At 39.7% G+C, this 12,538-nt stretch overlaps 1 pseudogene across 1 annotated transcript; it reads right to left on the bottom strand.

The window, feature by feature from the left end:
• Window positions 1-213: 213 nt before the first annotated feature.
• On the bottom strand, window positions 214-768 carry LOC311185307 (large ribosomal subunit protein uL16-like; annotated as a pseudogene). The gene has a single exon. The product of its transcript is annotated as a large ribosomal subunit protein uL16-like (transcript).
• Between the last annotated feature and the right edge of the window lie 11,770 nt (window positions 769-12,538).

The raw sequence follows: 12,538 nt of genomic DNA, 5'->3' as shown, positions 1-12,538 counted from the left end.
GAGTTTATCTTTTCAATTGCTGAATAGTGTTCCATTGAGTATACATCACACTTATTTGTTTTTTGTTTGCTTAAGAATGCGGTTTTTATTTGTGTCACTAACAAGGGGGAAGCTTTTCTGCTCTCTTGAGTGCAGGGCCTGCCACTTGTCAAGGGGGACTCGATTTGGGATGTATTTGATGCCACAGCCATCTGGGATGAGCCACTTTTCAACTACCATGTCTTCAAACTCATCTGCATTAACCTTGGTAAAGCCCCACTTCTTGGAAATACGGACTTTCTGGCAGCCACGGAACTTGAACTTGGCCCTACGCAGAGCCTCCATGACATGTTCCTTGTTCTGCAGCTTGGTGCGGATGGACATGATGACTTGGCCAATGTGGAACCTGGCCACGGTGCCCTGAGGCTTCCCAAAGGCACCCCACATACCTGACTGGAGCCTGTGGGCCCCAGCACAGGACAGCATCTTGTTGATGCCGATGACATGGAAGGGGTGGAGCCACACTCGGATGTGGAAGCCGTCTTTGTCACAACTTTTCGCCGTGTACTTGTTGGCACAAATATGGGCAGCCTTCAGGGCTTTGAAGGAGAGCTGCTCATATTCATCTGATACCATGTGGCCACAGAGTGGGAACTCATCTGCTTTTGCCTTCTTCTGCCCCAGGTCAAAGATGCGAATCTTGGCATCAGGGACCCCATGGCAGAAACGAGACTTAGGGTAGGGCTTGTTCTTACAATACTGGTAACACCGGGCGGGGCGGCAGCCCATAGAGACACCAGGATCTTGGGGGGCACGCTGAAGGCAAAGAACCATCATACCTTTTAAAGATTTATTTATGCATACAAGAGCTGGGGTGCAGGCCTGAGGTGTGGGGTGGGGGGGGTGAGAGGATTCACCAGAGTCAGAGTGGGGAACAGAACAGGCAGACTGACTGGAATACACTGTTGAGGGGAGCAGTGGGTGAGACAGGAGAGGTTTGCCGCGCCATGTGGGTTTCTCTCTGGCCGGCCGGGGATTGAACTTGTGCTGCAGAGGCTGCATTTTGCTTCATAGTGCGGTGCTTAACCCCTTGCGCCACCAGGGAGGCCCTACATCACACTTTTTTGATCCATTCATCTGTTTGTGGACAAAAATTTAGGTAGATTCCAATCTTGGCTATTGTAAATAGTGCTGCAATAAACACAGGGGTGCAGTTTTCCTTTCAACATAGTGTTTTTGTATCCTTTGGATTAATTCCTAGGAGTGGAATTGCTGGGTCATATGGCATATCCATTTTCAGAGTTTTGAGGAATCTCCACACACCTTTCCACAGTGGCTGGACTAGTTTACATTCCTACCAGCAGTATAAAAGTGTTCTTTTCTCTCCACATCTATGCCAGCATTTTTTTTTTTTTTTTGATATGGGCCATTCTCAGAGGCATGAGGTGGTATCTCATTGTGGTTTTGCATTTCCCTGATAAGTGATATTGAACATTTTTTTCATGTGCCTGTTGGCCTTTTGCACTTTTTTTGGAGAAATATCTTTTTAGCTCTTCTGCCCATTTTTTGATAGTGTTGTTTTTGTTGAGTTATGTAAGCTCTTTGTTGATCTCTGTATCAGTCTCTTATCAGATGTATGGTGTGCAAATATTTTCTGCCATTCAGTAGGGTATCTATTTTGGTTGCTGTTTCTTTTGCTGTACAGATGTGCTTCAGTTTGATGCAGTTCCAGCTATTTATATTCTCCTTTGTTTTCCTTTCTTCTGGAGATGAGTCCTTAAAGATGTTTCTGAGATTTATGTCATGGAGTGATTTACCTATATTTTTTTTCTGTTTATTTTCTGGTTTAAGGCCTTACATACAAGTCTTTTATCCACTTTGAATTGATTTTTTGTATGGTGTGGGATAGTAGTCTAGTTTCATTTTGCATGTTGTGCAGTTGTTTTCCCAGAACCAATTATGGAAGAGACTTTCCTCTTCCGGGGTATATTCTTTGCTCCTTTTTCATAGATTAGTGGACTGTATATGTGTGGTTTTATTTCTAAGCTTTCAATTTAATTCCATTGGTCTCTGTGTTTTTGTTTCAGTATCATGCTGTTTTTATTATTATGGCTTTATAATATAATTTGAAGTCTAGCCATGTAATACCTTCATTCTTCCCCTTTTTAGTCAGGAAAGCTATGGCTATTTGGAGTTTTTTGTGATTCCATATGAATTTTAACAATATTCCATCTTTTTGAAGAATGTCATTGAGGCTTTTACTGGAATTGAATTGAAACTATAAATTGCTTTGCATAGAATGGCCATTTTGATAATGTTGATTGTTCCTATCCATGAACAGGTAGTCTTTCCATTTCTTTGTGCCTTCTATTTCCTTTAACAATTTTTTATAATTTTCCTTGTATATGTCTTTTATCTCCTTTGCAAGGTTTATTCTCAGGAATTTATTTAGGTTTTATTATAAATAGGATGGTTTTGCTAATTCCTCTTCAGACTGATTATTTGCATATAGAAAGGCTACTGACTTTTGTGTATTGATGTTGTAACCTGCCACTTTACTGAACTGATTTATTGTTTTAATTATTTTTCCCTGTGGATTTTTTAGGGTTATATATATTACCATACCACCTGCAAATAATCATAGCTTAACTTCTTCTCGAATTTGGATTCCTTTTATGTCTTTCTCTTGCTGAAGTGCTCACTAGGACTTTCAGTATTACATTGAAAAGCAGTGGTTAGAGTGAAAAATCCTTGTGTATTGAACCTTAGAAAAGCTTCCAGTTTTTCACCATTGATGATTGTGGGGTTGTCATATATGGCTTATATTATGTTAAGATGTATTTCTTTTATTCCAGATTTTTCAAGGGATGTTGAACTTTATCAAATGATTTCTCAGCATCTATTGATAGGTTCATTTGACTTTTTTTTGTTGTTGATGTGAATTATGTTAATCGATTTTCAGATGTTGAACCATCCTCATATCCCTGGAGTAAATCCCACTTAGTCGTGGTATATAATCCTTTTGATGCAATGCTGGATTAAGTTTGTAAGATTTTATTGAGGACTTTAGCATCTGTGTTCATTAGGGAGATTGATCTGTAGTTTTCCCTTTTTTGCTGTCTTTGTCTGGTTTTGGTATTGGTGTGATGGTGGCCTTGTAAAGTGTATGTGCTAGTATTCCTTTCTCAATTTTTTGAAAGCGTTTTAGCAGGAAGAGATTAGTTCATCTTTGAATTTTTGGTAGAATTTGTTTGTGAAACCATCTGGTCCTGAGCTTTTGTTTTCTGGGAGGGTTTTGATTATTCTTTCAGTTTCTTTGCTTGTAATTGGTTTGTTCAAATTTTCTATTTATTCAGCCTTGCATGGTTGCATAATTCTAAGACTTTGTCCATCTCATCTAGACTGTTGAACTTGTTTGCTTGTAATTCTTCATAGTAATCTCTGATTATCCTCTGGACTTCTCCTGTCTGTTGTAATTTCTCCTCTTTCATTTATGATCTTATTCAAGTTTCCTCCCTCATTTTCCTTGTGAGCCTGTCTAGAGATTTTTCTTTTATTTTTTGAAGAATCAGCTTTTGGTTTCATTGATCTTTTTGACTGTTTTTTTAAATTTCTATTTCATTTATTTCTGCTTTAGTTTTTATTATTTCCTTTCTTCTGCTTATCTTGGGTTATTTTGTTCTTTTTCTAGGTTCTTGAGATGAGGGATTACATTGTTTCATTGAATTATTTCTTGTTTCTTGATGTAGGTGTGTTGCTATATACTTTCCTCTTAAAACAGCTTTTGTTGTGTCCAATATTTTCTGGAAGATTGTGTCCTCATCATTCATCTCAAGGTATTTTTTTTTAAAGATCTATTTATGCATACAAGAGCTGGGGTACTGGCCAGAAGTGTGGGGGGTGAGAGGACTTACCAGAGACAGAGCGGGGAACAGAACAGGCAGACTGACTGAAATACACTGCTGAGAGGAGCAGCGGGTGAGGCAGGAAAGGTCTGCTGCGCCATGTGGGTAGCTCCTGGGCTGGGGATCAAACTCGCGCTGCAGTGGCTGCGCATAGCTTCATAGGTTGCAAATTAACCCCTTGCACTACCAGGGATGCCCTCAAGGTATTTTTTTACTTCTTTAATTTCCAGTGGTCTTTTAGTAGCATGTTGTTAAGTCCTCATGTAATGGGGGAATCTCCTTGTTTTCTTTTTGTTGTTAACTAGTTTCATACCTTTATGGTCAGAGAAGATACTTGCTATGATTTCAGTCTTCATGTACTTGTTGATGTTTGTCCTGTGACCCACTGTTTGGTCAATCCTGGGGAATGATCCATGGGCACTTGAGAAAAATGTGTATTAATTTTTAGGGACGTAGTGTCCGATAAACGCTATTAGGTCCATGTGGTCTAGCTCTTTCTTTAGGGCTATTGTGTTCTTGTTTATTTTTTGTCTCATCGATCTGCCCATTGGTGAGAGTGGGGTGTTGAAGTCTCCTTCTGCATATGTATTTTCTCTAATGTCCATTTTCAGATTTGATAGTAATCGTCTAATGTATTTTGGTGCCCTTTCATTTGGAGAGCAGAGATTGATGAGTGTTATGTCTTCCTTGTGAATTGGGTCATCCAGACTGCTGGGCCATTGTTTCATTTTTTTTTTTTAAGATTTCTTTTTTTTATTTATATAAGAACTGGGGTACAGGTCAGATGCGTGGGAGGGTGAGAGGATTCACCAGAGACAGAGCGGGGAACAGAACAGGCAGACTGACTGAAACACACTGCTGAGGGGAGCAGTGGAAGAGACAGGAGACGTGTGCTCGCCATGTGGGTTGCTCCGAGGCTGGCGGGGATCGAATCGGCACTGCAGGGTCTGCGGACAGCTTCAGAGTGCTGCTCTCAACCACCTGCGCCAACAGGGAGGCACCATTGTTTCATTCTTGACTGATTCAGTGGCTCATAGCTTCGGGTCCACAAATAGCCCTCATATGTGGCCCCACCCCAGACATGGTTGGCTTTGAATGCTGTGGAGTTCAGTCATTGGTATAATTTTAAAGCTCCCATCTCATTCAACATGATTCAAATCAAAAGAATGGAAGAATTCATATTACATGAGTACAAGGAGAATAGACCACTCTTCAAATTCACCAAGGCCTGTTCCACAGGAAGTGATTATGGAGTCTGGGCAAATACTGCAAATTCATTTTGGAGGAGCCTTTTGTTTGTGGAACTCTTAAATCATCTCCTGAGTGCTCTCGACTTCAGCTTAGGTGCCTGTGGTGGCACTTACTGTGAAGCCTTGCTCAGGTGTTCTGGGTGGAATGGTACATGGCACTCTGGGGACATTGGCATTGAACTCTCAGCTATACTTTTAAGAAATCCCATGAACTATAAAGGAAAGGGAGAAATAACTCAGAGTGTTCCAGTTTTGGGGCAGAGTCATGTAGAATTCCTTTCTACATCCAGAGGTGTATTTCATAGTTGTTATAAAAGGTTCTTTGGCTCGGGCTGAGGATTTTGATCGATTCTTTAAGCTGTGGAAAGCCCATGAAGGTTTGGAGCAGGAAAGCAGTGGGGTGACAGAATGTGGACAGAATGGATAGTTGTATATGGAATGGGTAGGCTCAGGTACAGTCCTGAAAGGCAGTGGGAATAGTGCAGGTGAGGTGTACTGGGGTGGGGGGAAGAGGGCTGGGTTCTGAGAGTGTGATCTGTTGGAAATGAGCCTGGGTTTTGAAGGTTGAGGAAAATACCTCTTTCACCACATCTCTGGCCCCTCAGAGTCTAAATTATGAAGCCCTAAAGCTATTTGCTCATCTGTCATCCAGCAAGAATTCCCTTAATCCCCAGAATGTGAGTCGTAGGCACTGCTGGGTCAGTGAGCAGTGAAGGGACAGAAGAGCTTATACAGAACCCACTCACTAGTGGGGAGGGGAAGGGGTGATTTAAGAATCCCCCATGTTTTGATCCTACTCCCTTCCCCCCACCCTGTAGTGTATCTCTGATTATAGTTTTCTGTTGATTTTGATTTTTACTTTATCATTATTAGTCTTTTTTTCCTGATCCCTTATTTGGGTCTTCTAAATTCCTGCTATGAGTGAAAGCATCCGTTTTTTTTCTTTTTCTTTCTGGCTTATTTCACTGAGCATGATCCCTTCCAGCTCCATCCATGTTGCTGCAAATGATGTAAAAATATATATTAAAAAATAAATTTTAAAAAAAAGAATCCCCAAAGAAGGTTTCTCCAAAAAATGTTACCATTGTGCTAAGTGAAATAAGCCACAGCAAGAAAAACAAATGTTGCATGGTATTCAACTTACATATGGAACTTAAACAAGTCAAACTCGTAGAAACAGAGGGTTGAAAAGTGATTGCCATGAGCCAGGACTGGGGAAAATAGGGAGAGATTGTTAAAAGAACACAGACTTTGAGCTAAAGATGACTGAGGTCTGAGGCTCTAGCATGTAACATGTTGACTTTATGGTGAATTGTGTGGTGTCATTGAAATTTGTGAAGAGAGTAGAACTTAAATGTTCTTCCCATCCACTCCAAAAGGTACACATGTGAGGTGACAGCTGTGTACATTAACTCGATGGGAGGAATCCTTTCACAGTGTATACAGATGTCATATTATCAATAGGGAGGAAAGAGTAAAACCTCATAAAACTGAACAATAATGAACCATATAAATACCTCTCTATATACCTACATTAGGATTCAGTGCCATCTTGCAGATTAAAGAAGTGTGATAATATCCTAGTGCCTGTTGTAGATGATGTTTATGGATGGCCTCACTGAAGAGGTATTTTAAATTGGAATCTGAATGACAAGAGGGATAATTGTGATCGTTGCTGGAACAGCATTGGAGGTAGAGGGAACTGCAAGCACAGAGGTGGTCATGGCTTGAACAATCTGAGAATCAAAAAGAAAGCTGGTGTCTATCATGCCTATGAGCCAGGGGAAGAAGGTTTCATACCAGGCTAGAGGGAGCAGCAGGGCCAGTCAGGGAATTGGAAGTCAGGCTTAGGAGTTAGTTATGTGTTATCCCAAGCATCATCAGGCTAGGAAACAATGGGAAGAGTTTTTAAAAGGGGTGTAATGTAAATATTAGGCTCTCTTTGGTCACTCTGTGGAGAATAGACTATAGGCAGGACAAAAATGTCAAGATGATGTTGGCTTCTCTGAAGATTGGGAGTAGGAGAGGTGGAGGGAGGTGAACTAGTTTAGAATATATTTTGATAATGATGATAGGACTTGAAGTAGTGGTGAAGGATAGAGAGAAATCAAGGATACTTTATACCTTCTTGCCATCAGCAGTTAGATGCTCTTTCTTGAGGTGGCGAGTTTGAAGGAATAGTAGAATGATGAAAGCAAGTGAGCTGGGGTCCTCTTTTTACCATGTTAGGTTTTCATAATCATCATTTAACTTTCTAGTAAAGAGGCAAAGTAAATGTAAATATTTAAATATAGGCATCTGGGTTTGGAAAAAGTTCAAGATAGTGATAAAGATGTAGACTAAAATATCTATGCTATGAGGCTTGGTGAAGTCACCTTGGAGGCATGTGGGGCTTGAACAAGCTCTTTACCACATCGGTATTTTGATGTCAGCACAAGAGGAAGTGTTGACATAGTTGTCTCTGTGAAGGAGAGACTGCCTTGATTGATCAAAGAGTGGTGTGTCAAGAAAGCTGGGAAATAGAGTTTTCAAATGGAGCAAGTGGTCAATTGTGTGGAATGATATAAAAACAGAAGCCACTGGCTTCAGCAACCTGGGTCACTGGCCACTTAGGCAAATGTCTCAGGGAAGTGAATGTGAGTGAATGAGTAGAAGAAGGAATTCAAAGACTGGAAATGGAGTGACCTGAAAATTCTGTCAAGATGCTTTGCTATAAGTGAGAAAGTTTAGCCTTATTCCAAATGAAGTAATCCCAGAGCATGTTTGTGTCCTGATCAGAATGGCACGGTAGAGAGGAAAGAGTAATTTTTGCAGGAAAGCGAGGAGCAGAGTGCTAAACTCCTGGAAGCTGTGAGCAGATGGGTCCAGAGCACAAGAGAAGGTTTGACTCTGGGTAAGAGCAGGGAGGAAGGGTAAGGGCATGGGTACTGATGCCAGGGGATGGTAGATTTAGCAGATGGTAAACTTGGCAGGTCCAATGAGAACATTGGACATAAAAACATTAAGAGAATGGTAAGGCAAGAGAACAATAATCACAGCAAATATTTCTGTAGCACTTTCTCTGTCAGGCAGTATGTGGATAACTTTGCTCAATTGCTCATTTAATTCTCAGAACAACCCTATGCGGTAGTTTCGTTATTAACCCCATTTAGAGAGGAGGTAACTGAAGCACTCTGCGATTCAGTTCACAGTTATGACAGAATAATTGTTTTAGCTGGCTCTGCAAAGTATAAAATAATAATTTGGAGGATTGTAAGTGTCGAGAAATTATGGAAGTAAGATTGCCCGTCATCAGTGTCGAAACTTGTGAGCATGAGTTTTAGATGAAACAGCTCTTAGGTATTTTTCTTCTGATTACACTGGTTAAGGAGCAGACATAGAGTAAACCAATAATTTGGTTTAACCAGCTCAGACTTTGACTGGCAAGTTCCCTGAGAAAGAAGCAGGCAAAGGAGGTAATGAAGTTTATGCCAGCTTGGGTGTGATGGTGCTGCCCAGCCCTGGCAGGGTGGAGTAGGCATGTGGGAGGGGTGGGGAGTGGGGGAAGCAGCTGGTTCAGTGGACTGGAAGACTGTTCTAGGTCAAGCCTTGTTGCAGTGGCTGTGGAAGAAGAGAAGTTGAGCTGGCAGGATGCTGCAGAGTGAAAATCCAGAAACGATGCAATCATTTGTGACAATACAAAGGCATCAAACCCAGTTACCTCTGTTGCCATTCTTCGCCTCTTAAATCCTCAGCATCCACTCTTTCTCTACACAAGCACCACAATCTCCCATCTCCAAACCTTTGATTGTCTTTTCCTGGCCCAAGTTTCTTTTTCTTCTGCCTTCTCATTTAAATAATGCTTATTCCTCAAGTCATTTCTCAAAAGAAACCTCCTTTGTAACTCTGCTCTTCCCTGATGTCCTCAGCCAGAGCTATTTTCTTTGTTCTCTGTGGCACTATATATGCCATTAATATGGTATTATTATATATTGCCTTTCAGAGAGACATTTGTTCTTATGTCTTAGCTACTCTGCTAGGTTTTAAGTGTTCCAGGGAAAGGACTATAATTCTACAACTTGCTACAGTATTTGGTCCAGGTTTGATTTAGTGCCTCCTTACCAGTTGGAGCAGAAAAAATATGGAATCTAATTATTTAAGTACAGGGACTGTAGTAGATGCTTAATAAATAAATGTTGAATTGAATCAATGCAATGCATTAAAAGCATTACTTTGTATTTCTCACATTATACTCAATTTGTTCTATCAATCATCTATCTGCCTGCTTTCACCCAGTGTATTCACTTTCTTTAAGAGGTTAACAGTGCAAGTCTTCTCCAGCCCTTCATCATAGACCACAATAATAACATTAAGACTCATATCATAAATGAAAGAGGAGAAATTCTATAGAGAAAATTATGTTATTTGTGAATAGTGCTGGTTTTACTTCATCCTTTCTAATTTGGCTATCTTTTATTTCTTTTTCCTGCCTAATGCTCTGGCTATGACTTCCCAAACTGTGTTGAATAAAAGTGGTGAGAGTGGGTATCCTTTTCTTGTTCCTGATGAGGCAAAAGACTTCAGCATTGAAAAATTATAGTGGTGACTGCATGCTTGTCACATATGGCCTTTTTTATGTGGTGGTATGTCCCCTACAAATAGACTTTGCTGAGAGTTTTTATAGTTGCTGTTGGTTTTGTGAATAGATTGTTCTGCATCCGCTGACATGACTACATGATTTTTATCCTTTTTCCTGATGTGGTATGTCAGGTTGGTAATTTTGTGAGTATTGAACCATCCTATAACCCTGGAATAAATTCCACTTGATCATGGTATATGATCCTTTCAATGTATTGTCGAAGTTGGCTTGCTACTTTTTTTTTTTAAGATTTATTTATTTATACAAGAACCGGGGTACAGGCCAGATGCGCGAGAGTGTGAGAGGGTTCACCAGAGACAGAGTGGGGAACAGAACAGGTAGACTGACGAAATGCACTGCTGGGGGGAGCAGTGGGCGAGGCAGGAGAGGTCTGCTGTGCCATGTGGGAATCTCCCTGGCTGGCCAGGATAGAACCCGTGCTGCAGAGGCTGTGGACAGCTTCACAGCACGGTGCTCAACCACCTGCACCACCAGGGGAGGCCCAGCTTGTGACATTTTTATTGAGGATTTTTGCATCATATTCATCAAGGATATCAGTCTATAATTTTCTTATTGTGGTGTCATCTGGTTTTTATATCAGAGTGATGCTGGCCTTGTATAATGAGCATGGAAGTTTCCTTTCAATTTTGTGGAAGAGTTGAGAAGTTTAGGCATTAAATCAGCATTGAATATTTGGTAAAATTCCCCAGCAAAGTCATAGGGTCCTGGACTTTCATTTTGGGGGTATTTTTTGATTACTAATTCAGTTTTTGGTTATTAATAATTGGTCAATTCAGACTTTCTGTTTCTTCTTGATTTAGTTTTAGAAGATTGTTTCTAGGGATTTATCTATTCTAGGTTTTCCAACTTATTGAGGAATTGTTCATTAACCTTTTATGATTCTTTTATTTCTAAGGAATCAGTCATATCTTTCATTTTTTTTGTTTGAATCCTCTTTCTTGGCAAGTCTAGCAAAGAGTTTGTCATATTTTTTTCTTTTCCAAGAACCAGCTTTTGACCTTTTGTAGTTTTATTATTCATTTCTTTCCACTGATCATTATTATTTTCTTCCTTCTGAGTTTGGGCTTCATTTGTTCTTTTTTTTTTTTTTTTTTTTTTTTAAGATGTAAAGTTAGGTCATTCATTTGGGAGATTTCTTGTTTCTTGAAGTATGCTTTTATGCCCATCTCTCTGAGCTGTTCTTGTAGCATCCACAGATTTTAGCATGCCCCATTTCCATTTTGATTTGTCTCAAAGTATTTTTTTTTTTTTTGTATAGAGGCATGCTTTATTTATTTGTTTGCTGGTCTGTTTGTTTGTTTTGTTTATACATGCACTGGGTACAGTCAGAAGCGCGGGAGGGTGAGAGAATTCACCAGAGCCAGAGCAGGGAGCAGAGCAGGCAGAAGGACCGAAGTACACTGCTGAGGGGAGCAGCGGGTGGCAGGAGAGGTCTGCGCGCCATGTGGGACCCTCCTCCGGTGGCCGGGGAGCAGCTGGGGATCAAACCGGCGCCGCAGAGGCCGCGGGCAGCTTCGCAACCCAGCGCTCAACCGCTGCACCACTGGGGAGACCCAATTTGTCTCAAAGTATTTTTTGATCTTTGATTTCTTCATTGACTCAGTAGTTGTTCAGTCTGTTGTGTGTAATCTTGACATATTTGTGATTTTTCCAACTTTATTCTTGTAATTGATTTCTGGCTTTATACCAGTATGGTCAGAAAAAAGGTTTGGTATGATTGTAATCTTCCTGAATTTATTGAGACTTGTGACCCAACATGTAATCTGTACTGGGGCATTCCATGTGAATCTGAGAAGAATGTGTATTATATTTTTGGATTGAATGCTCTGTTTATATCTGCTAAGTCCATCCACTATAATAGGTGAATTTAGGGTGTTTCCTTGTTGATCTTCCTTGTTGACCTGTTCATCGATATATGTGGGATGTTGAAGTCTCTTGCGATTAGTTTACTCCTGTAAATTTCTCCCTTTAGGTCTGCTAATACTAGTTTTATATATTTAGGTTCCCTATGTTGAGTGCATAGATATTTACACCTGTTATATGATCTTGTATTAACACCTTTATCATTATGTAATTTCCTTCTTTGTTTTTTATTATAGTCTTTGAACTTCGATTTTGTTTCCATTTGCTTTTTTTGTTTCCATTTCCATGAAATATATTTTTTCCATCTTTCTACTTTGTGTCTTTATATCTAAAGTGAGTCTCTTGTAGGCAGTATATCAATGGATCTTGATTTTTGTCTTTAAATTCATGTAGCCACTCTATATTTTAATTGGAGAATTCAGTACATTTACATTTAAGGTTATTATTGATCATTATGTATTACTGCAATTTTGTTTATTGTTTTCATAGTTCCTCTCTTTCTCCTTCTGGCTATCTTTCCTTGAAAACCCATATCATTCTTACTCTGTGACAATCATTGTTCTGGGTATTTTATATGTTTTCACATATTTAACCCTCGCAATAATGCTGGGAAGTGAGCATTGCTATTTCCATCTTATGAAAGAGAAAACTGAGTTAGAGAGGTTAAATAATTGTCCAAAGTCACATTGGGAATTTGCAGAAAAGTTAATTTTCAATCAAATTCAATAATTGTCATGTTCTTCACCAATGTTTTCTAACTTTTTAAACAGTGATTCATAGTAAAAAACACTACAATCTATGATATAAGCACACACATCTGAAAAGTCTTACAAACTATTACCTTTGGTATGTGCAATATTATTGGTTTTCATGTTAGAGCTTATTTTATTTTATTTTATTAA

This window comes from Talpa europaea (assembly GCF_964194135.1).
Source record: "Talpa europaea genome assembly, chromosome: 15".
Taxonomy (NCBI): domain Eukaryota; kingdom Metazoa; phylum Chordata; class Mammalia; order Eulipotyphla; family Talpidae; genus Talpa; species Talpa europaea.
The sequence above is the reverse complement of the archived record's forward strand: the minus strand, read 5'-3'. Positions and strand labels throughout refer to the sequence as shown.